The sequence below is a fragment of the Nestor notabilis genome, unplaced genomic scaffold (assembly GCF_000696875.1).
Source record: "Nestor notabilis isolate BGI_N333 unplaced genomic scaffold, ASM69687v1 scaffold3385, whole genome shotgun sequence".
NCBI lineage: Eukaryota > Metazoa > Chordata > Aves > Psittaciformes > Psittacidae > Nestor > Nestor notabilis.
The window spans coordinates 92,389-117,166 of NW_009927789.1; the positions used below are offsets into that span (position 1 = coordinate 92,389).

General features: G+C 45.3%; 1 pseudogene; it reads right to left on the reverse strand.

Moving 5' to 3' along the window:
* LOC104405475 overlaps window positions 1–24,557 on the reverse strand; it is a 65,703-nt pseudogene extending 41,146 nt beyond the window's left edge.
* Window positions 24,558–24,778: the final 221 nt, after the last annotated feature.

The following is a 24,778-nucleotide window of genomic DNA, read 5'->3' on the forward strand; positions in this document are numbered from 1 at the left end:
GGACTTCAGGAGCAGCAGCATCTAACAGTATTGTGATGAGTTCTCAAACCCCTCGCACCATGTGCTGTGTTTCCTTGCTGCATTGCTTCAGATTTTCAGATTGTTTGGAGACACTGGCACAGGTTGCCCAGAGAAGCTGTGGCTGCCCCATCCCTGGCAGTGTTCAAGGTTGGACGGGGCTTGGAACAACCAGATATAGTGGAAGGTGTCCCTGCCCATGGCAGGCGGGTGGAACTGGGTGAGCTTACAAACCAAAACCAGTCTAGGATTCTATGTTTTTGTTAAAAGCAGCCTGGATGCAAAGGAACATCTGCCATGGGGATTCTTTGCATTTGTAAAAACTCTTTCATCAGAGATCATTAAAATGTTTTGAGCTTTTTAGCTCAAATCCACCCAAAAGGGAGATTAAAAACTACTCATCTCATTTTGGCAGAGGATGATGCGCTTTTCACCTTTTCTTATCCTGCACTCCAGGTTCTGCTGGAGGTAGGGGAGATAGATTTTTGGTTTGAACTCTTACAGCTGGTCTTAGAATCATAGAACAGTTTGGGTTTGAAGGAATCCTAAAGATCACCCAGTTCCAGGCCACTGTCCCGGGCAGGGACACCTTCAACTAGACCAGGTTGCTCTAAGCCCCATCGAAACTGCCTCACAGAGTTAGAACAAAGATCAGACTGCAAGAGAAGCTCACAAACAAAAAAGGCAATTTGCAGACTCAGTCACCTGCTCTAGCTGTCAGTAACATTCGCACTAGTTATCATCCATGTCCCCAAGCACAACACACAGCTCACTCACTCTTCTGCTGTTGCACCTCTGGGAGGTACTATATTACGTTCTCTTCCCCTTCAGAAGTAATCACACTTTAAGAGATACAGAAATGAAAATCAAACTGGTAGAAAGAGATGAGAAAGAGCATGAGGAGATGAAGGTTAAAATCAAATAGATGACGAGTGGGCTTTTTTATTGTCAGTGCAGAGCTGACTGATGAGCGATAAAATGGAATTAAAACACAGGTCTACACTCAAATATTCCAGTAGGGAGGTATTTTGTCCAACTCTTACCTAATCTCATCTGGGAACTATGCATTTGTAACCAGGAAAGTAGAGATGCTGTGCTGGTTGCAGGAGCCTCACAAACCAGTTAATCTCCAGGTACATGATGGGCTCTCCGACCAGTGACAGCGTGCAGTGTTTTGCTGTCATTGCTTCCTCAAAACGAGCTGCTTGTACTCCGTAGTCACCTGCAAATAGACGGGAAAACAGGCTTAAATCAACTAACCTCCCAACAACCCTCCCAAACCATGCATCCATATCTAATAAACCCTGGCACAAGGAAAACTGAGCAAAACCAGCTGGAGCCCTCCTGAAGGAGAGGGGACACCAGTGCACAGCCAGTGTCCACCAAGCGAGGTCTGCAGAAATCCACAGCACAGCAACACACCAAGATACTCGGAGCATGGGGCTTTGTATGCCCTGCTAACTACTGCAAGTAATCTTCTAGTGATGTTTGAGTCAAGCTTTCCATTGCTAAGACCTCAGTGAAGCTGCCTGAATGCTGAGACAGAAACACAGGAGCCAGTTTAATGTCACTTGATGTAGGTGTCTTGAAAAAGAAACCCAGGGTAGGTCTGTGTCTCCTCCTGACCCCCACGGTCCTGCAGCCCCATGGTGAGCAGCTCCCCAAGAAGATGGGCAAACTCCCTACACAAAGCATTAACAACCAGGTCCAAATCCATGCTGGCAACCACATGAAATGCAAGTCCACAGAGGAGGCATTCAAAACCAAAATCCAGCGCACATGACACCATCCTGAACAGTGAGAGACATTTCAAGAACAAAGAAGAAAACACCAGGAGCTCAAATGAAGCATCCATGTGAAAATGCTGTCTGCCAACCTGAGCCACGTGTTGTACCCATGGGAGGGCAAGGGAGAGGCAAATACTCCTCCTGGAGTCCTCAGTACAGGAAAGACATGGACCTGTTGGAGAGGATCCAGAGGAGAGCCACAAAAATGACCAGAGGGCTGGAGCAGCTCTGCTCTGGAGACAGGCTGAGAGAGCTGGGCTTGTTCACCCTGGAGAAGAGAAGGCTCTGGGGAAACCTTACTGGGGCCTTTCAGTTCTTAAAAGGGGCCTATAAGAAAGACGAGGAGAGACTTTTTAGTAGGGCCTGTTGCAGTAGGATAAGGGGTGATGGTTTTAAATTACAAGAGGGAGATTCAGGCTGGATGTGAGGAAGAAATTTTGTACAATGAGGGTGGTAAAACACTGGCATAGGCTACCCAGAGAAATGGTGGATGCACCATCCCTGGAGACATTCAAGGCCAAGGCTGGATGTGGTTCTGGGCAACTTGATCTAGCTGAAGATGTCCCTGCTCATTGCAGGGGGGTTGGACAAGATGAGTTTTGAAGGTCCCTTCAAACCCAAACTGTTTTGTGATTCTATATTCTAGCAGGTGCTCAGATATGAAATCAGCTGACTACAAACAAGCTTTTGTTCCAAATACGTCACTTCACATTTCCTTGATGTGCCTTGATGTATTCAGATAATATCAGAAGGTTTAGATTGAGGACTGGTCTGTTTTCAAGAAACCAAAGCCTTGACTTTGAAACCAGGTCTTCAGCTCACCTCGTGATGCCAAGAAGCTGGAGCTTAGGCAGTACAGAAAATCACATGCTACGCTGGCAAAGCCAAGATAAAATGAGGTGTTGGTGAATATTGCTTCAGCCTCATGTAGAAAAGCTGGTTTGTGATCAGACCAGAGCTTGGTGCAAGTTAAAGCAGTCAGGCTCCGCCCTGAAAAAGTGACAGGACTAACGGTTAATGCCACAGAAACTTTACAGTACTAAATGAGAACTTCATTTGAAAAGAAAGCAGCATCTCAACCATGCGCTGAGATTAAAGGATAACTTTCCTTTTCCTAAAGCTACTGTTCGTTTTGGATTTAATTAATTTCTCTCACTTGGCATCTTGTGACTGGACAACAACAATTACCATGTGCCAGCTTTAGAAGCAGACAGAAAGTAATTCCAACAGCACGCAAAGTTTGAGAGTCACTTTCTCAGAGCAGTTTACAGCAAATGCAGCATATGAAACATATACTGCAGAGATGTTTTGTAGGAATTGTTTGACTACACAAATCAGAAGATAGACAGGGATAAACTAAATAGGATTAGTGAGTATTCCAGGGAGTGTGGGAACTCTCCTGAACTTTTGTTTGAGAACACACACACAGTTCTCAACCTCTGGTCCTGCAGACGAGCCTCCTCCTGTCCTCAGTCTATGCATGTCAGCAAAGTCAGAGCCCAGGGAGATTTTGGAGGGCATGCAGCAGGTCCAACACAGTGTAGGAGCTTAGAGTCATAAGAACATGAGAAGCCTCTGCAAGAAGCCATGGTGTACAGCTTTCAGCTCCTGCCAAGCTCAGATCTCAGCAAAGCATGCAGCCAAGCCTCCTTTGATCAGCACAGCTCCTTTGAAGAGCTGATTCCAGCTGCTCTCCTTCTACTGGTGTGCCTTAATTTGGGGGGAAAAAAAGCAGCATCATCTGGCACATCTGCCTAGAGAGGCTGGTTGGTGACTTTGGATACCTGTCATCAGAAGTGCCTGGGTATCTGGGGAGACAAGGAACTAGTTTTATCTACTCTTCCAGCAAGACATACAGGTAGTCTTAGGATTTCCTAGTTCAAGTCATACATTTTTGTTTGGGTTTTCATTTTTCCCCAAGTGGAACCAGGGCTGTATTATCAGACACTGCCTATCACATAACTTTGAATTATGTTTCCATTCTGTGTGTGCCCTTCACAAGGGCGCAGAGATTTACCAGCCTCTACCTAGAAAACGTATCCATCAAATAAACTTCTTCCCACTGTCCCACCTTAGCTCCCTATCAGCAAGATGGCTCCCCATCCATTACCCTAAGAGAATTAAGTGATATTAAGCACAACCTTCAAAAATAGTACAAACTTTGGCAACAATAAAAGAGAAGATGACACATCTCTAAAAGGTTGCACAGGAGTTCTCATAGGACAGAGGGCTATCCTCTAGGCTTTCCTCTAAGATACACAGTCCCTAAGTATTCTTCTATTACTTCAAAGACGATGTCATTTCTACTACAGTGCATGGAATTAATCATAGAATGACTCTTGTAGCCCTTTTAGGTGCTGGAAGCTGCTCTAAGGTCTCCCAGAAGCCTTCTCTTCTCCAGGCTGAACAAGCCCTGAACAATCAAGACTTCTCCAAGTGAGACAGACTGGCAGCTCCACACTTTGACGGTGCTAAAACACACAAATTCTAGACCCAGCATCAATAAAAACAGCCCATTGGCCCAAACATTTCTTCACCTGCCTCAAAGGCAAGGATTCAAATGCTGCATTCAAACCAATTTACCATCTCAAAGATCCTTTAAGTTAAAACAGCTTTGCTTTTTAAATCTCCCCCCTTATTTTTTTTTGTCTCCCAACATGGAAGATTTCCTGAATACCAACTATAAAAGTCATTTATAAAACTCTTACATGTTTAACTACATAACTTGTACTTTGTATATTTAATAGGGCAAGGCTGGCAGAAAATCCATAGGCTTTTGATGCACACTGGACAGCCATCACTGTCCAACAGTCCTTGAATTTTTAATACTTTCTAACTGTTCTATAAAAATACCAGGTCAAGTCTACAAAGCTGCTTATTTGGCAAAAAGCCATTTCCCTTCTAAAGGGGAGCAGGGGGGAAGCGATATCTTGTGTCTGATGAGATTGTTTCACAATCCCTGGTACAAACAGAATTCCACTGTCACCTTCCCATTCCCCTGCAGGCTCTGTGACCCTCCTTGAGCAGATAACTGTGCACAGTATTTCTTCCCTTCCCAAACAGCACAAGCAAGCATAAAAATTCAACCCACACACACCAGAACACCTTTGTTTTATTAAAGATCCCAAGTGTGAAACAGGTTTGATGTGATACTGCAGAGACAAGCCATGACTGCGTAGCACTCCACCACCATGGAATGATGAAAGACTACATGAAACGTGCCAGGAAGCTCACAGGTGACTCCTGCTCTCCCCTAGATGCAAGACAGCCTCTACCTTATTGGAATTCCCATCAGATCTTGGATCTACCAGTCTTATTTGCCATAATTACCAGAATGCCCCTGGCAGTCAATCAGACCTCTGTGAAGAAGATACATGCTTTAATGTGGCAGTGCATCCACCTCCCATAAAGCAGCTTCTGCTTTATACCCTCTTAAAATCATAGGCTCATAGAATCGTTTGGGTTGGAAGGGACCTTAACGCTCATCCAGTTCCAACCCCCTGCCACGGGCAGGGACACCTTCCCCTAGAGCAGGTTGCTCCAAACCCCTGTGTCCAACCTGGCCTTGAACACTGCCAGGGATGTGTGTTTGCCTTCACCTTTCTAATATGAGCCTGCGCACTTGTGCTCTTCATTTCATTTTCAGCTGGAGGATCACAAGGTTGCAGAAGAGCAGATTGGTTTCTTCTTATTCTTCATATCTTTGCTTTTTATTCCTGCAATTTGCACTTCTGCCTAAACAGGGTTTAAAATCCTGCCAGTTCTCCTGAACTCCTTTGATGTCAAACTCTTCTCGCCTAGGATGGCTCCCGCTGGTTCTCAGGGTTCACTGAAGTCTGCCTCTCAAACCCTCTTGGTTTTATTTTGCTCTTTCCCCGCCATCCCTTCTTGGGAACAGTGTGCTCTGTCCTTTCATGATCACTGCCACCAGCACTTTTACCCTTCATGCTCCCTACCAGGGGTCAACATTAATCAGTTGATCGCTGGAGTAGATGATACTCTATACCCATGCTGCACTTTGCCTCAAAGTTGCTTGTAAGACTGCATAGTACTAAGCATTTGTCACAGACGAGAGCATCATCCCCTGCAGTGCTGCATTCAGCTCTGGGGCAACACCACAAGAGGAATGTGGAGCTGTTGTCATACCAAATCATACCAAAAACCACCCAGAGCAGCTCACTCTTTTGCATGGTACCAAGCAGCTGCTGTGACCCCATCTTGCACAAACACTGAGCACCACCAACGCTGCCAGCACCTCAGCAAAGTGCCAACACTCCTGCGAGCTGGGACACATGCACCCAGCCAAATCACCAGGGTTTGCTCCCATCTCACCTGATGGACCATGTTACCATTTTCTCTTATAAATGCCCCAGACCATTACAGAGCTGGCAGAGCAGCATTCAAAGGAACAAAGACTTCTTTTCCTTACCAGCACTGATGGGACATGAACTAGATATATTCTATGTTGCCATGTCCCCCACCACATGTCTAGGGTTATTTCAAGAGCTCCTGGAAGACAAACAGTGCCAAAGGTCAGAAACCAGGAAAGAATCAAATCAAATCTGAAGAAAACAATGAACTCTGGGGCACAATACATTAATTCTGTAAACAGAAAAAACCCCACAAATTGAAACACTGGGAGAAAGGAATATTAACTCAGAAGGACAAGGATAGTGGCTGCAGATAGAAGGAGTCTGAGCTTTCAGGCTCAGGTTCCAAGTTTTACAAACCTGCATGTCAACGCCTTTGATATCATAACATTCCAATTCTTTTCCCTGAAGAATTTTGACTCTGGAGTCAAGTGACTTAACGAGAAAAAGCTTTCATTTTAATCTAGGTTTCAAGTTTCTTCTTAATTTTTAATGACCTTATTAAGTACCTCTCCTACGAGAGATTATTCATTTTCAATATCTTCATTTTGCAGGGCTTACTGTGATCACTGGCTTTTGGCCACACACTTACTGAGATCATCTGAACAGAGCTTCAGCTGTTGTCTACTGTACAAGCTGAAGCCTTCAAGTACAGGTATAAACCTCAAACTTACAGAAGAAATATGAACCAATTTCTGTACAGGATATTCCACTCTGTCTGGTTTGCCTCCTCCTCAGATGCAAAGGTAATAAACCCTGTTAATTTAAATCATATTTAGCTCTTCCATCTCTCCACAATAATTGATTGGGCATTAGATGCTCAGCCAGAAAACATAATCACATCAGGTTTGCCTGGCACCGGTGCTGCAACTGGGTGTCAGAAGCCCCAGTCCCCATACTTGTTCTAATTGATTAGAAAATTTGGTCACTTGCACATTTCCATTTAGACAATTAAGCTAAAGAGACACTACAAACACAGCGAAACCAGCTGAGAGCAGCAACTGATAGCAACAGGCTGTATCTGTAGGGCAAATTATGACTTTGGGATGTTGCAGCACTTAAGGTGAGGGGTTGTCGTGTGTGTGTCCCCTCCTCATGCTCTCGATGCAGCCACCTCTGGAGTTCAACACAGCACCACTGCTGCCTTGAGGGGGAAACACCATCCAAATGAAAAATTTGCTTCTCTTGTCCTCCAAAAGAGCTGCCACATTATAAACCTGCCCCACCAAACCATCCACCAGCTCTCTGAAGGTGAGAGGCTCTGCCCACCCCACCCCCAGTCCTGCATCCAGCTATGGGAGCAACAACACAAGAGGGATGTGGAGCTGTTGGAGCGAGTCCAGAGGAGGCCACAGAGATGCTGCAAGGGCTGGAGCAGCTCTGCTCTCGAGACAGGCTGAGAGAGCTGGGATGGGTCACCCTGGAGAAGAGAAGGCTCCTTAAGGGGAGACCAAAGAGCAGCTCCCACTGCCTCTTTAGGGCTACGAGAAACATGGAGAGGGGCTTTGGACAGGGGCCTGTAGGGACAGGACAAGGGAGAATGGCTTTAACCTGCCAAAGGGGACGCTGAGAGGAGATCTTAGGCAGAAATTCTTCCCTGTGAGGGTGCTGAGGCGCTGGCACAGGGGGGCCAGAGAAGCTGTGGCTGCCCCATCCCTGGCAGTGTTCAAGGCCAGGTTGGACACAGGGGCTTGGAGCAACCTGCTTTAGCGGAAGGTGTCCCCCTGTGGCAGGCGGTTTGGAACTGGATCAGTGTCCTGGGTTCAGCTTTAAGGTCCCTTCCAACCCAAACCATCCATGGTTTTATGATTTATGTTAAGCTTAAGGTGTAAAGTTAGCCTTAGGATGCATCTCAAATTGAGCCTTAAGCCTTCCAACTCAGGAGAGGTCTGAAAAGAGCAGACAGACAGCTGCAGTCCATATGGAAAAGAAACAAGTGCCACCCTTTTCACCTTCAGAAGGTAAATAAATGAGAACATTTTTCAGCACAGTCTCCTGGAAAGCTGTTTCTTGCATTCAGGTTGTTACCATTAATAAAATGAGCATTCCAGCTTTCATTATCATTAGGGCTACTGTTTCCAGGTTTCCTGTTAAAAGTGACAAATGACAGTCAGGGGATGATGAGGTAGAGGCACATGGAATGTATCACGCATGGTGATCTATCCCAAGTACTGCACTGTACAATTTATACTTGTTTGACTTTCCTGGTTCAACCCCATACTCCAGACAGGCTACTGCTGCTGCTAAGAAATACCTAGTGGGTCTTTTTGAATGGGAACAGTGTTAAATGGTCTGCAGTGAAATATCAGGAGAAAAATTCCTCACTCTGACAAGGCTATTGCTTTCTATTTGCTGTTTATGATGTACCTTCTGTACAGGGACAGAGGGACAATATACATGGCAATCCTCTCCCTGCCAGTCCAGTCACCACTGCAGAATCAAATGCACCACTGCCAGCTGACACACAGGAAAAAAGGAAGAAAAAGACAAAAGACACAAGCAGTACATTTTCCTTCCCAACCATTTAATTGCTCTGAAGAAAAGCTGCAAAACTTGTACATTAAACCTGCCATTTGCTGTGTCCTTTCAAGCCAGGATGCTGAAAGCCCATCAAGAGCCCCAATTAGCATTTCAGAATGCAGACTTCACAGGATGACCAGTGTCTAATGCTTACACTTAACACTAACATGGGACACAGCTTCAAAGTGCCTCAAAAATTCTACCAGTCCTTCTGCGCTAATGCTGCCAGTTCAATACCCTCATGAAATATTTCCATTACTACAACTTGAAGACTATGAAATAGAAAAAGTGGGATTCAAGAGGAATTTGGCTCATTTTGCATGGAAATAGTGGGATGTCGGATACACAGGCTTCAGGGCGGAATGGGTGTTACTGACAACCAGCTCCCAGAGGAAGCCCCATCGTATGAATTAGCTGACGAAGTAGAGACAAAAAAGCTCGAAGAATAACCTCCACGTCCTCCCACTCAGTACACTTTCACATCACTGCTTTTATTTCTGCTGAGTGTCTCTCACCAACCCTATCCTGCACTCCCCCAGCCTGGCAAAATGCTCCCTCAGCAGCCCAGTGAGTAAGCACTGCTAGAGCTGCTCACCGCTGCCATCCAGGCAGAGCTCATTGCCTTTAGGGAACTAACAAAGTCATTCCCCTGAGAACAGGGGTCACTTTACTGACTAGAGTAGAAAGTCATTTATTAGCTACTGGTTTAGGAAGGCAAGTTACTAAGTCACCACTTTACACTCACTGAGATTGCAACTGAACTGGTGGGGGTGAAGGTACTTGAAGTAAGAAAAATGGTCCAATTTCAAACCAAAGATACTCACATCGCTTTGCACCTTGGTGGCTTTACACAACATGGGCCAGCCTATGTACTCTAGAGCACCTGGAGCCACGGGGAGTCTCAGGCAGTGATCTCCAGAGGGAAAAAAACCTCTACCAAGTGGGAATTGCAGGGCAGTACATGGAGAAGTATGTGTCTCCTGCCTCCCAATTCCTCCTTCCACCAGTTCCCAGCTAGTCTGACAGAGGACACAGCTCTAGGGAAGGCGGCACCTCCTCAGCCTCTGAGATATGGAGCCCACCCACCCAGCTCATATCTGACCATCTCAGACCTATGGGCTCCAGCAGCTCTTGGAAGGGGAGAAATACAGGCAGGAAGGAGGAGCAATCTGCTCTCTTCCAAACCCATCCTCCGACAATTTCCAAATGAACGGGACACACAAGTAACACTGCCCTAGGCTTGAGGAACAGGACAGGGACAGAGTGGAACAAAGCCTCTATCCCAGAGTAAAACTGCATGAAGGTTTTACCTGCTCGAAAAGACGCATTTATTGGCGCAGGCTAGGCTCAGTGTGGCCTCTGTGCAGTGGTGGCTCTCACTTCCAAAAACTTGTGCTTGTAGCAGCCTCCTTGGAGCATTGACTAACAGCAGAGAAAGACACAAACAAACACCAAGAATTTGTTTAATTTTCCAACTGTATAGCAAGGCTGTGCATATGTCAGGGATTACCTGCATATTCTTTCCCTGCTGCTCAGTGGAGACTTTCTTTTGGATCAACAGGACTACTCAGTTGGAAGAAGGTAGATGAAAAGGTACCATTGTCATATTTCAGTTTTTCTCTGGACAGTAGTAAAGATTCGCTCTCATTTATTATTATTTAACTGAGATAATGAAAGACAGTCTGTGCTCCAAGCAACTTGCATGCATAGGCGTTAAATCCCGGTGGGAAGGCTGATGTGGGAAGAGAAGTGCAACATCCTGCTAGAGCCACTCTCTGGTGGTAAATGAGGGTTTATAAGGTCAGGGTATTTATTTAATTTAGTGCTAGAAGCAATACTCTTAGCAGACAAATGAAAAGAATGGAGTTTTCAGCAGGGCATCCTGGGAATTGATCCTTGTACTATTTAGTGAGCTTTTACAACAGTATTTCAGACAGCTGAAGTGCTTCACCTGCTTCCTTTTGTTGGCTCATTCAGTTAAAAGCTTTGGTAAAACACATTGTTACGCTGTGGTGTTGCAAGTGAGAAGTTATTGATTATGTTGAATTTTCCATCTAAAACAGTTGTAAATTTGGATCTTCTGAAAGGGTGTATGTATACAGTCACACCATATACTGATTCTCTCCCTTTGCTGCGATCTGGGGAGATCCCCCCTGCAGTCCTGCATCCAGCTCTAGGGCAACAACACAAGAGGGAGCGATGTTGGAGCGAGTCCAGAGGAGGCCACAGAGATGCTGCAAGGGCTGGAGCAGCTCTGCTCTCGAGACAGGCTGAGCGAGCTGGGATGGGTCACCCTGGAGAAGAGAAGGCTCCTTAAGGGGAGACCAAAGAGCAGCTCCCACTGCCTCTTTAGGGCTACGAGAAACATGGAGAGGGGCTTTGGACAGGATCTTAGGCAGAATTTCTTCCCTGTGAGGGTGCTGAGGCGCTGACACAGGGTGCCCAGAGAAGCTGTGGCTGCCCCATCCCTGGCAGTGTTCAAGGCCAAGTTGGACACAGGGGCGTTGAGCAACCTGCTCTAGTGGAAGGTGCCCTGCCTGTGGCAGGGGGTTCGGACCGGATCAGCTTTAAGGTCTCTTCCAACGCAAACCCATCTGTGATCCTATGGTATTTTGGATTTCATAAGACAGGCAAATCAACACTCCTCCTAAAATTCACAACTTTTCTGCTGTTTCCCAGAGTATGACAGGACACAATCTTTTTAATCTGAGATATCACTATGAAACTCAAAACTAATCCTTTCAGCCCTGCTCCTGCTGTCTGCCGATACAAACCTCAAACAAACCTCCTGAAGATACTCACATATTGGTATGGATCTGAATCAAAACCACTGCCTGTAACCAATTTCAGCTCAATTTATTAGAGCACTTTACATTCAATTCCTGCTTTATCTAAAAATAGTAGGGTCCTATCTAAGCACACAGAGCTGCTATTTATTTTATGAAATGGCATTACAGTATTGCACTAAATTCCTGTTCTATAATAAAAACGGGTTCTCTGCTTTGCTTTTCTCTCTTGGTTACAGCATTGATGAAGTTTGACAAGTTTTTCTTTAAACATTTCATGGCCTTCTCCGATGCTAAAAATGATAGAAGAGAGAAAGATTTGTAAGAGTAAACAGCAGAAGCATCGGTAGGCCCAGGATGTCTCACAAATACTCATGACATTGCAGCAGTGGGCTCCTCAATCTGCTTACAAGAACAAGTCTTCTGATGAATCAGTACCCTGACATCAGGCATTTCAATAGGAAACCCTTGTTGCAGCCACTCACTTTGGAGATTGCCATTCAAAGAGTTCTTTTCAAAACCAAAGGTAATCATGCAGCAAAGCAAGCCAAGAGACAAGGAACTCATCCCTGCCACAGCACAAGAATTAGGGATGTGCTGGCATCTTAATGAGGTGCTGATTGTCACAGTTTATCATCCCCCGAATGCTGTAGGCCTTAGTATGTTATATCAACATTACTGCCAAACATGTAACATCATATAATTATGGACTGCTTTGGGTTGGAAGGGACCTTAAAGCTCATCCAGTTCCAATCCCCTGCCACAGGCAGGGACACCTTCCACTAGAGCAGATTGCTCCAAACCCTGTCCAACCTGGCCTTGAACACTGTCAGGGATGGGGGAGGCACAGTTCCTCTGGGCAACCTATGCCAGCACCTCAGCACCCTCACAGGGCAGAACTTTTGTCCAAGATCTCCCTCCATCTGCTGCTCACGCTCTGGGAGTACAGCTCAGCACACAGGAGGGTTCTGGGCCCAAGAGTAGACTGAAGCTGGGTCAAGGGGAGCTTCTTGTCACAGAACACCCCAAGTCCTTCTCCTCAAGGCTGCTCCATCCAGTCCCCACTAGCATGTGGTCACAGTCCCAGAACAACAGGTTCAAATGCCCTTGTGTGCCCATTCCAGTGGAATGGCAGACTGCAGTATCTTTGTTTCAGGGACCTCACACTGGTGATGAAACCTTCCCACTTCTCTCTGTGGTATTCTGCTCCTGCTGTGTACCTCAGGAGGCAGGAGTTATTTTAGCAGACAGCAGAATAACAGGAAAAAACAACACAGAAAATGATGTTCCCAGCTTTTGGCCACAGTCACTCGCTTGCTCTTCGCAGTGGGATTTTAATAGCTTGAAATGTAAAACTACAGCTTGGAAGATGAAATTTGGCTTTATTCATTCAATACAGTTTTTTTTAAACAAAATTTCATTTGGAAATTGCACTACCTGAATGTCTACTTTTTTCTTTACATTTAGAAAATGAGAGAAGGAAAGAGAGCATTACCTTTGTCCATCAGCAGAACTTCACTCCAGAATGGCCCCCAATCAGTTTGTAACCTGGAAACAAACAGAAAAATAATCAAACTATTGATTTTAACCTGCAACAATTCAAACGAAATCATACCACTTAGTACACCAAATTATTAAGCATCACAGTCTCAATGCTGCTCTTACCCATTGGCTCAAGGTGATGCTACCCAGCGCCCTCCCACAGCACTCTCCATTTCATTTTGGGAGCACATGGGAGCAAAGGCCATGGCTGCACGAAGGACTCTGGATGACTTGAAACAGTTCCTTCTCATGGGGTATTGATATTACTCAGTCTTCTTTGAATCAGCAGGAGGTGGCCAGAAGACTTCGCTGTATGACAGGAAGAAAAACTAACAGGTCTAGCCCAGCAATGTGGGACACCTCACTGACCCCAGGGGGACAGCATGTGGGAGGGAGCAGGACAGGGAACCAGAGGTATCTCCCCATTCCTAAGCCATCACTGCAGAACAGACTCTTCCCCAGAACCACAGAGACTGAACTCCCACTGCTTCTTGGCAGGTCTGACCATCCTGGAGGACAAAATCTGATTCAGCAGTGAGGGCAGAGGGCAAGAACCAAAATGCAGGGCTCAGCTTGAACCCAGATTTCACAGGTTCACCAATTCCACCTTCACCTGCCATGGTGAAACTGCAGAGGGAGGTGCTGCATTGTGCCTTGAGGAAAGCTGATTTCACGTCACTTCCCAGCTCCCCAGCCAACATCAACACAATTTCATTTCAATTTATTGGTCCAGGAAGATTAATTCCACAGCATTCGTTAAGCACTAAGCATTATTATTACCCAAACTGCTTTAGTCGGGTTATTTTCCTCTTTGAAAAAAGTGCTTAGGGACCAATATGTCTGAAGGATTAAAAGTCACTTCAAAAATCAGCATAAAAATAAAAGGGATTTGAGAAGCCTGTTTCATTCACACAGCAGCACCCATACATCGATGGCCTGGCTGTCCCCAAACCAGCACATCTCAACTAACTGCTTTAGGCTGATAATAGTAACACTTTGAAGAGAGAAAAAAAAAGAAAAAATAAATCAACTTTTACGTATCAAGTCTCCTTCTTGCCAAACAGCATGAACTTAGCAGGGGAAAAAAGCCTTCTGCTCAGCAGAACTGGACTTCATCTCCTACAGCAAGTGGCACAGTGATCCTGCTCATATGTCACCAGGTGGTTCTTGTATGGCGAGGTCACAGGGGAGTATGGCTGTGTCCTAAAGTCCCCCACAGCTCCGAGGACACTGAGCCAGGAACTACGGTCAGAGCTGCACCAACTAAAAATTAAACTGTGTGAAGACACACATGGCTCCTCACACTGGCTCTGCCCTTGCTGGCGACTGGGAACAGGTGATTTTAGCCTGATCAGTCCCCTGAGGTGTCTCTCCAGGAGACTGTATGGATAGCATAGGGGAGGTGGCTGCACGAGCAAGCAGTGGGGGCTCCCTGTTAGACAGCGAAGGGGCTGGTATTTCATATACTAATGATCCAATCCTCTCTTGAAGAAAGACATCATCAATTCTAGCATGGAAGCGATAGTCTCCAAAGCCACAAGCTTTTTGGGACACCTTTATCTACGACTGGATAAGACCCAAAAGACCCTGTGGCAACTTCTGACCTACACTTGTCAGAGGGATAGCCAAATATACAACTGCACTTGGCTGCGCCACATCATCTCTCCCACCCTGAGACTGTCCTACTTATTGCTTCAGCATGTCTTTGTAAACAGGCCTGTCCAGAAAGGTCTAATCTCAACTGAGACCTCCATGTGCTGCTAAAATTTGTGTCCTCACAGGATTTCTTGACAAGAAACCTTTGCCAAACCTGAAAAGGGTGCTGCTTGCCTGCTCCCTCTACTACAGCCGCCTAAGGGCAGGCTCCTTACTGATGGCAACCAGCACAGCCCCAGCCTTATTTATCCGCTTTTTAGAATCCAGTAACAGTATTCATGGAAGATCATTCTCTCACAAATCACTTGTCAGTAGAAGTAATACGACTGCTTTAAAATGGGGTTTAGATTAAAATTAAATTGGAAATAGGACATGCTCACCCAGATCTCCTCCTGCGTTGTTTGAGGGAAGAAAGGAAGCAGCTAAACTGAGCAAGGTGCCAAGCTCCAGACCCCAAAGCTGCAGTACTTTAAGTTACTTAAATCGACTTCCACCAGGTGGAGTGCTCACAGCTTCCTTTGAAGGCCAAGCAAATTGTACACATTCAACATCAAAACCGAGCCTTACAAATTTCAGCCAGCTTTAGTGATGAGAAGGGGTTTACTCACCATGTCTGCTGCTGCCAGGAGTCACAGCTATGGTTACAGGAAGAAAGCACATACTTGCAGAACTTCTCAAAACCACTGTATGAAGCTGTTGAATTCAGGTCTTCACCACATAGGCAACTGGTAGAAAGTGTGGTGACCCTGGTAAACCACCACAGTGAGCACTGGCTACCCCATGCTTTTTCAAACTTGGAAATTAGGTAAATTATATCAATCGGAACATTTTTTACACATCTGCTCTAAGCAAGCAGAGTCCTCCTACCTCTGCAGAGCCTGTTTCTTCAAGCACTTGCTTTACTGCTGGCTAGTAACACAGGCAGCCAGGGCAGTTTTGGCTAAAAGGAAGTACAAAGGCTTAAGCAAGACCAAGCAGTGCTAAGTTCTAAACAAATACATGAGGACGTGTGTTCAAGAATCAGCCTGAGGGGCTTCTCAGTTCTGTTTCCCCATCACAGCTTCTGCTGAACAACCCTTGTGAAAGCTCAGGCCAGCTCTTTTCTTCCACCAGCTTTGCCACAACTTCAATGGGGCTCTGCCAGGGGAAATGATGAAAAAGCAAATCTTACCAATGGCCCAGAAGTCTGTACCTGCCAGGACTCCCCATGAACACGTTCACTTCTCTGCTCTTAAGACATATTACTCATGAACAATCACTGTAAGTGAGTATTTGGATACAACACCTTCCAAACAATATAGAGCGTTGTCTCAATGGGACTCTGCTCACAGTCCCAGTGCATCTTCAGATGTTAGGGCTGAACAAACACAATCCCTTTATTATTTCTACAGCCTAATATTCAAAGGGCTTATAGTAATCAGCTCAACTCCTGACTAAAGTCTAATCTGAAGCCTGCATATTAGCTGATCCTGCTCTAGATGATAAATTCTGAATGAGCTAGAAGCCTGCCAAACTTCACTGAAATTAAGTGTCATTTTTATCTACTATAATAAGTCATGAATTAAGCTTTTAGACAAGCTTTTGGGTGAAGTGAGTGTTATCAGGCAGTAACACTAGGCTGATAAACATTTGGTGATTGCTCGCCCTGACAATCCAACTGGAGTTATTAGGCCATGGGCAGCTTTCGAACCGAAGAGATGATCAGCACCACAGATGGCGAGTGGTCCCTTGTCTGGGGCAAAACAGTTCTGTGGCCATTGAAACCTGCATTGCAGCATTTCAACTCTATATTGGAAATAACAGTCCCTAAAAAAACGTCCTTTAAAAGTCCTTTCAATGAAATTCAAAGAATTCATCAAGGGACCCTATTGCGCTCTCAACCACAGGAGCAGGACACTGCTGCCTACATACCCATGTCATGTTCCAGGATATCAAGGTATTCTGGTTTTGCTAGTTTACCAGTGCCATACACATAGCATGTCCTTCTAAGCTCCTGAATATGGATGAATTACATGCATGTGTAAGCAATTATGTTATTTTAATTTTTCAAGCAGAACAGATAAGATACAAACAAAATTTCTACAAGTACAACTGTCCATGTCAGAAACTGTCATGGAATCTGCAGAGTAACGCATCTGTGAGACAGAGTGAACTGCTTCTGAGGATTGTTGATTATCCCAGTGTGGCAAAAAGTCCAGAAAGAAACCCAGAGACACTTTCCAGTTCAGATCTCTACACCACCAAGAGCTTGCTTCAACACAAGCCTTTGAAAGCACAGAGCAAAAGATTTAATTATGAAAGGATGAAGTAGATCAGTGGTTGAAAAAAATCCCCAAAAGGTACAAGAAAAAAGACTAAACCCATCCTCCTCTAAGAGTGCAGTCACCATTAGTTTGGTGAAAGCCAATCTGGTGTCACACTGTGCTTCACAAACTCAAATGACTTTCAGAAGGCTTTTCTTCCGAGTAATATAGAGCTGACAAATCAGTGTGGTTCTATCAAGCCATCTCCTTAAATAAAAGCTGTCTTGTTTGAAGCACTGATTATTTGTTAAAGCTGAAACTCAGTGCAGAAAGGGGAACTTCACACTAGGAGACTCTTTACAGGGAAAAAAGGTCCCGATTTTCTGCAAAAGTGCAGTTTAAAAGGGCCCGAGCTGAAGTCACTGTCACACAGCAGTAACCCATCACCATTAAGGTGCATTTTGAAAGTGGTAACATAACTGCTGCACTTGAACCACCCCCAAAAGACAATGTTCTGATAAAGCTAGAAAATTAGGAAGGAAAAGAAAACAAGAAATAGTGTTCTTGAAAGGAACCTGATCAATCTATATCACTATTTTATAGAAATATAGAAAGAAGAAGAATCTGGGCAGTGGAATTTTTCAGACTGCCCAAGCATGATGGAGAATCATCCAGTTTTATTCCTAAAACTGCTCAGTCTTCAAGAAACCTTTGCCAAGCCCATCGAGACCTATTTTAGGTTTTCTCTTGTTTTGAGCATGAAGGAAGTGCTCTTAAAAGCACAAAAGGCTTGTGATTTGTGGAAGGACTTGCTTCCATGAACTCAAAGCAGGAGAGAAGATATGAGAAAGGATAGCAGGACTGCTGCAGCAGGATTTCTTGTTCAGCCTGGAGAAAAGAAGGCTTCTTAAGGGGAGACCAAAGAGCAGCTCCCAGTGCCTCTTCAGGGCTACAAGAAAGATGGAGAGGGTCTCTGGGCAGGGGCCTGTAGGGACAGGACAAGGGAAATGGCTTTAACCTGCCAGAAGGGAGATTGAGATGAGCTCTTAGGCAGTTTTTCTTCCCTGTGAGAGTGCTGAGGCGCTGGCACAGGGTGCCCAGAGAAGCTGTGGCTGCCCCATCCCTGGCAGTGCTCAAGGCCAGGTTGGACACAGGGGCTTGGAGCAACCTGGTCTAGTGGAAGGTGTCCCTGCCCATGGCAGGGGGCTGGATCTGGATGAGCTTTAAGGTCCCTTCCAACACAAACCAGGCTGTGACTACATGATGGGTCTCTTGAACAGACTGTCTCCCAGAAAACCAGTTTCACAAGATACATGCCCTTCTAGGGCCAGAGCAACAGCTCCATTGCCAGGAACCTGAGCTCTCCTCTAAAAATCACCTACTCTCCCACAGAGGACCTTTGGGTCCCTCCAGTAGCCCTGCCTCATATCTTCAGCTCCCCTCACATCTTCTATGAACATTGTCTGGCCTGGTGGCTGGCCAGGGGGACAACAAATGCCTGCTGAGCCTAAAATCTCATCCTTGCCAAATGACACTGACCAGCTGTTCAAAAAGGATAGGTTATAACTCAGATGTCACAACATTCAGTGAGGAGGGAAAGAAACTCAGCTTCTCTTCTTTAGTTACAGGAAAATTCAAGAAATCTGCAGGAACTTCACATCTTTTAAGACCTGCACATCAGTGTTGTATTTGGCTGAAACATTTCAAGTGGAAGGCAGCAGCCTATTTGCATAACTCTCTTCAAGTACCCAGAAAAAATTCATAAAGAGTAAGAGACAAGTTGCTACAGACAAGATATTTTCTTTGTATTTTATTGGGTGACTTTTTTCAGTCATTCCAGGCATACTTCTTTCTCCACTTTCCCACTTGTATAACCTTTCCCCTTGATTGGGAAGAATGTTATGCTACGAAGAAAGGACAGAAAATTTTATCCTTGCCTAAATGTATCTTGTATTTTGTTCCAGCTTAATAAACTCAATTTTAAAATAACCAATACACTCCAAAGCCCTTCCAAAACTATGAAAAAAATGGATGCACTCCAGATATAAATGCACTTATCATAGAATCAGAGATTAGTTTAGGTTGGAAGGGACCTTAAAGCTCATCCAGTTCCAGTGGACACCTTCCACTAGACCAGGTTGCTCCAAGCCCCGTTCAACCTGGCCTTGAACAGGTTTGCTCCAAGCCCCTGTGCCCACCCGGGAACCCCTCCCGGGGCGGGAGGGGCCAGCCACAGCTTCTCTGGGTACCCTGTGCCAGCGCCTCAGCACCCTCACAGGGAAGAATTTCTGCCTATGAGCTTTCCTCAATCTCCCCTTTGGCAGGTTAAAGCCATTCCCTTTTGTCCTGCCCCTACAGGCCCTTGTCCAAAGCCCCTCTCCAGGTTTCTTGCCAGCCCCTTTAGGCACTGTAAGGCTGTTTCTTTTATTTAAGCTTATTTTCCTGTATTACACATGGGGTAATTCTATCAGCTCCAGTAACTACATGAGAGAAGACTCAGCCTGCAATACCAAGCTTTCACCAGCTACTCTGCCCCTGATAAGCTGCTACATCTGCACCAGTGAATTAGTATTGTACTGAGCTCAGTACCAGCTTTTGGCAGCTTCCACACTGTGGGACTTCAGCATCTTCTGCCTACTGGATTCTTCCTATATAATGATGCATTCACTGTTTATTCACATAGGCATTTTCTAAGGAAGTGCAAAAAAGTTTAGTAAGCTTCATTTTTCCTGGTTTCAGTCTTTACATTTATTGTGCTTTCTAAGAATCATTTGTTATTTTGCAAACTGCTTTTCAATCTTTCCATAGCTAACATTTGAATGCTGTGGTACCTTTCAGGGACTGCACCAATGTTACTACTCCCTCACCCAGCTGTGAGCTGCTAGTGCCACCTGGAGTTTAATAGCTCTACAAAAAGGACATGGGATCCCAAAGATCAAAAAAATCATAGAACCACAGAAGGGTTTGGGTTGGAAGGAACCTTAAAGCTCATCCAGTTCCAACCCCCTGCCACGGGCAGGGACACCTTCCACTAGAGCAGGTTGCTCCAAGCCCCTGCGTCTAACCTGGCCTTGAACACTATCAGGGATGGGGCAGCCACAGCTTCTCTGGGCACCCTGTGCCAGCACCTCAGCACCCTCACAGGGAAGAAAAACTGCCTAAGAGCTCATCTCAATCTCCCCTCTGGCAGGTTAAAGCCAATATTTAAAGATTTCAGTTTAAAGATGCACGCAAACATTTTAGCACACAGCCTGCAGAAGCTTACCGCCTGCAGCAAAGTCTTCGCACAGCGGATCTCACTTGCAAAGCCTGGACACTCCCAAAGCTCGGCACAGTGAGCCAAGTTTTAAGTGGTCAGAAGTGCTCAGAGCTGCAGGCACCAGAACCTCAGCCAAGGAATGGATAGCAAAAGCCAACAAGTGCTTTTAAAAACCTAATCACAAACAAGGTCAGTAAGCACTTGAGAAGTCCAGTCTTCAATATTTTTCTGAAGTAAGCCTCTTAGTTGCCCATATACACTGAAAAACACAGATCTAAGTATATCTTTGTATCATCCATGAAGGCAAAGCATGAAAATAAGTGGTTATTGAGGTAGCCTAAACTATTTGAGATACAAGCTGCCTCCTAATACCACCTGCCTTTGGATACAAGCAAAATAGAGGTATCCTGGACACCCTGGTGCTAAATTGTAGGCTCATCTAACCAGGAAAGTCTGAACAACCCAACTGGACCACAGCAAAACTGTACCTCTGGTTGCAGAGACACCACAGACTAACTGATACAATGTCAGTGGGGTCAGTCTTTGGGTATCATTAATCCGTTCCCATTGCACTGCCCACAGGAAAAGCAGTTTCATTTTAGTAGTGCTACAGTAGAAAAGAACAAAGCAAAAAGCCTCTCAGAAATACACGGTATGAGCAGCTTCAGAAATCCAGGTCCTTGGAATCTCCTAAGCAAGCAATTGACTCGTTGGGGCTTTGGTTTGGTTTTTGTCTGGTTTATTCCTGCACATTCATGAGAAATACAGAATCGACTTGAAGCACTGCTAAATACAACTGCCACTTAATAGGGATGATGGAATTGCCTGTCACTGTGTGACATCATGTTTGACCACAAAATACTTCAAAAAGTCAGCTGCAGTAAACCCATGATTCCCCCCTGCCAGCTGCCAGCCTTTGCTTTTGTCTTCAGCACCACTTACTTGGCTTCAGCCTGACCATTACTGTCAAGAAAACATCTGGCAAATCAAAGTGCAGTAAAGACTAACGGTGGTCAACACCGCAACAGAGCACGGTCCTTGTGCTGCTGCTGTACTGACTTTAGAGCAGCAAGAATTATAAGAGATAGTATTTTGGACTCATAAAATAAGGACAGCTGATACAGGGGACACTGAAGGAACCACCATGGATTCACACTGCAGCTTTTTACAGTCACAAGAAGGATGTGGAGCTGCTGGAGAGAATCCAGAGGCGGCCGTGGAGATGCTGCAAGGGCTGGAGCAGCTCTGCTCTCGAGACAGGCTGAGAGAGCTGGGATGGTTCAGCCCGGAGAACAGAAGGCTCCTTAAGGGGAGACCAAAGAGCAGCTCCCAAGTGCCTCTTCAGGGCTACAAGAAACATGGAGAGGGGCTTTGAGCGAGGGATGTAGGGACAGGACATGGGGGAACGGCTTTAACCTGCCAGAGGGGAGACTGAGCTCTGGACAAGTAAACTGCACGATGTACAAAATCCTCCCCTACTCAGGCCAAGTGAAAAAACAAACAAACAAACAAACAGCCTTCCAGCCCAGCAGGGATTGTGTTTCAAGAATGTACAAGCAACTGCAGAAAGCCAATGCAAATGTGTTCAGCCGTATCTAATCACCACAGAAAACATTAATAGGAAAAGTTTGCTTCTATTTTCAGTTTATTTCCTGACATCTACTCAAACAGATGAAATTACTAAAGCATTAACACTGTAAAATGGTACTGCTGCAGATACAACACACAGCCAAATAACTTCTGTCAGCCTCTCTCTCTTGCTATACTTACTACTTGGAGTCACTAAATAGTTTGTGCTGTGTTTGTGTTTTATACAAGACTGAACACAGATAAAAAAGGGAATCAGCATTTCCTCCTAACATAAGATTGGCCATGACTTTAAAAAGCCACAATTACAGAGCAGCGTTTATAAAGGTATTTGCAGGCAGGTAACTAACACCTGCACAACCCAATAGGTAAGGCTATATTTAGCTGAAATTCAATGCCAGGGCTAAAATAAAACCACTGTTTAAGCACTATTCAGTTTACCTACATGAAAGTAAATTTGTCTGAAGGTGAACCAAAATAGTGAGCATTGCAACAGTCTGAAGAGATGCTGTTCAAAGGCAAACTCCTGGTATGCAACTACAGCTTACAAGACCCGCTTTCTCCTGAATCACTAGGACTAGCTTTTCTTTCTCTTGGGCTAATTACACCCTCAGGGATAATCCTGAAAAGACACTGAACCTACACCTAAAGCAACCAGTTTTGACTATGTTGTGCTTATCATTTTGGGGCAAAAGGTGCTGAGGGAAGGAGGGAGTTGTTTTATTTTTATAGCCACATAAGCCTGTCTTGTGTTATTTGCAAGGAAACATATGACACTCCTCTTCCCCCTCACACTTAATTTAGGAACTTGGATGGAAGGATTCTTCTAGTCTAGATTCTTCTAGTGGAAGGTGTCCCTGCCCATGGCAGGGGGTTAGAACTGGATAAGCTTTAAGGTCCCTTCCAACCCAAACTAGTCTGTGATTCTATGATTTTAGGATAATGAATTCCTGTCCCTGGAACACCACAAGTTCTCTGGGGAGCTTCCCCTTGTGTCAGACATTATGGTAGGAAGGTGACCTTCCCTCCAGCACTGCTTTCATTCTCCAAAATGGCCACTTCTACAGACCATCAGAAAAGCACAGGTTCATTCACTGTCCAAAACCAAACCAATACAGACTCGGTCAGGAAGTGAACCAGTGTGAAACACACCTGTGACCACCACAGCACAACGCAGAGCCAGCACAGGCCCTGCACCACAGAATAGCCAGGGCAGTCTCCACAGCCCATCTCAGGTTCCTGTGTGCTAAAGCAACACAAGATGCCCCTAGGGGACTTGGTGCACTCTTCCATGGAGTCAGTTGACCCTCCAACCTCTGAAACAGGGATCCTGCTGCAGAGAAACATGCTCCCCTCCTCACTGCCCAGTTCTAGACAGCCCTGTCTTCAGCAGCACACTCCAGGCCTGCTGGAATCACCAGTCCCCTGAACTGCCTGTAGGCAGATAGAACAATTCAACTTCTGGATCAAACACAGACAGTAGTAACTAAATAAATGAATAAATAAGAAGTCTAAGGCTGTAACAGTGCTGCGGCTGCTCTGCAGCACACTGCAGCCTAACTGCCACATTGCAGCCTTCAGAATTGAAGCTGAAAACATGTATTGAACCAGCCTCCTACAACCTCTCCACTGGTCCCAGCAGCACCACTACGGACACAAAGAGGAGGGAGAGTCACTGCCACTCCTTGCCAAGCCTTCATTTTGTTCCTTTAGAGTACCAATTTAAAGAATGGCTCATTATTTTACAGCTGTGCTACATGGAAAAATAAATAAATAAATATATAATGACCATGGGCAAACACACCACCAGTCACCTACAAAAGCTCAGGCCAATCCTGTGGAATAAAGGCATTGGGATCCCACAGCTGCTGGACTCACACAGGACGTAGCTAGAACATCAGAGCTCTGAAGCAAGGTGCCTCCACTGCAATAACCAGAAGTGTGTTCTCAGCAGCATCAGAAGAGATACTGTTGATTTAGCAAGCAAGAAAAACTGAACACATTCTCATGCTAAGAAATAAAAGAAATTAAGACTAAACTCCCTTCAGTCTCCAGCTGAACGGAAGCTCCCATCACCCTTCTCCTGGCTCTGCCACTCAGAACTGAGGCTTCTGAACTGCAGGACCCTCCATCTGGCTCTTCTCAAGCTTGTCCTCCTTTTTAAAACAAAGGGCATCAAGTTCTCTGCAGCTCATTGGAACGACACTGATCCAATCAGTGGATTGGTAAAGTTCATTTGAACTACTTTCTTTTCTGGAAATAAAGTTTCAGTAACAAAATCAGAGTTTGAAACTGAAATAAAAGCTGGGGCAAAGCTGATCTTTAAGTAATCTTTGAGGAACATACACTCTCAGATAAGAAGACATGTGGGACTATCATCTTCTCTCACAAGTTGCCTTAGCAGCATATTAAACCCTCTGAACTCTGATACACTCACTGCACACGCTCGGATGCGTTACCCAGCTTCAGATTCCTCCTCTGCAACGATCAGGTACAAACAGCCCCTGCCTAAGCCCTGTCCTGCCTCTGGTCAGAGCCTGCCACAACTGAGGGTCCAGAGCAGTACCTCTAACAAAGAACACCATCTGTCACTTGGTCTGTTAAAAGTCTACCACTAAGCCTTCAAAGCCTGGGACACCATCTGGTCTTTGCAGAACCTCACCTTGTTTTGTGAGCACTTCTCTCAGAGGTGGGGTTATCATCTCTCACTTCCCACACTCCTCCTTCCTCCCAGCATTCTCTCGAATCATGCTCATTCCAACATCTCCTTCCTCGAGCTCACATTCTCTCTGTTTAAAGACAAGGAATTAAAACCATTTAGATCCAAGCATCACATTTTAAACAGACCTGCTAAACTCAAAACTGACACAAAGCGTCCATGCATTCATTCTTGCATTCGTGTAATCTGCGTTTTATCCCTCTTCCCATCAGACTCGGACTCTTCAGTGATTTAAAGACAGGAAATATATTAAAAAAATAACTTAAAAAAAACATCACCACACCAAAAACC